At 37.5% G+C, this 1,224-nt stretch overlaps 1 pseudogene across 1 annotated transcript in view; it reads right to left on the minus strand.

Moving 5' to 3' along the window:
* LOC307270251 (sodium bicarbonate cotransporter 3-like) overlaps window positions 1-982 on the minus strand; it is a 49,750-nt pseudogene extending 48,768 nt beyond the window's left edge. The window contains exon 1 of the transcript XR_013845628.1: window positions 847-982. The product of XR_013845628.1 is annotated as a sodium bicarbonate cotransporter 3-like (transcript). The remainder of the gene's footprint in view (window positions 1-846) is intronic.
* Window positions 983-1,224: the final 242 nt, after the last annotated feature.

Consider the following 1,224-nt stretch of genomic DNA (forward strand, 5'->3'; position numbering starts at 1 on the left):
TCTATTGTTCAAAACTTGATTAATACACTTCAATAAACTCCTGATAAAGTGGCCTAAGCCTGGGTACGTGTGCCCTAAAAATCCCTATTTACAAACACGTTTTTAAAAAGATTGTAAGTGAAAAACAAAACTCCATAGGTTGACTTGCTATTTTAATACATTTCTGCTTACCGGCACAACTAGGAACGCTGTATAAGTAATCAAATTATAATCTCTAATTAATCATATACTTATACAGTGTTCGGCTTGTAAACAATAGTTATATCTCTGTATTTACACTAAAATAAATGATAATAACAGCGCAAACTTTTCGCCGATACCACCCAGAGCGCTGCATTCTACCGTCAGAGATAGCGATAGAAATGGTCGCAAAACTGACGAAAAAGATGAAATATTATCAAAAATAGAAACCCTAAGTGGATGCAACGTATGCCGAATACAAGGGAAGAGTCTAAACAATCTCAATCAACTATTCAAAGTGTTTCAAAACCTACACAGACTTTTCCGCAACCTCGCAAACAAAAATCACCATTTTTTATACGTAGGTTTTGGTTGGGGTTATCACTCATACGCATCGTTGGTTCACTTCCTGACATACGCGTGGTCAGTTCAAAACAAAGGCTTTTTTGTGCGTTGTTCCCAAACCACATAAACCAAGAACGTATCAATTACATTAACAAACAGATAACTAAACCGGCACACTAGTTTACACCGCTGTTTTTTTCCTTCTATTTCGACTTCCACAGCATCTTTAGGAGTCAAAAAAAAATCCCAATTTCTTAGGACATACTAGCTGACATTTTATAGCGACCATTTAAGGCTAAAAGCAACCAAATAGGAACTTACAGATGTCAACAGCGGTCTCATCTGTTCCCTGCTGACGTCATCCATCTTCAGAAATCATAAAAAGTATTTTTTTTTAGGCTCAAATTTCATCCAGTACTTCCGTTAAACCGTATCTCATCTCCTCCGCCACTCACTTTACAACCGCCTGGTGTATATTAACTCAAGCTGTGTTGAGATACGCCCCTTTTTTCTCGATTGACAGCTCGTTGATCCAATAGCGTGACAGCGATGTTTTCCTTCGACCAATCCCTGAGCAGGAAAGTGTAAAGGGGCGGCGATATACCGGTAACCGTTGTTATAGTGACACAACTGGATTTTCTTTTATAATGAATGAATATTTGGTTTTGTTTAGCAATGATAAGGAACTATTTATAAGGA

This window comes from Ammodytes marinus (genome assembly GCF_949987685.1).
Source record: "Ammodytes marinus genome assembly, chromosome: 25".
In the NCBI taxonomy this organism is placed as follows: Eukaryota; Metazoa; Chordata; class Actinopteri; order Uranoscopiformes; family Ammodytidae; genus Ammodytes; species Ammodytes marinus.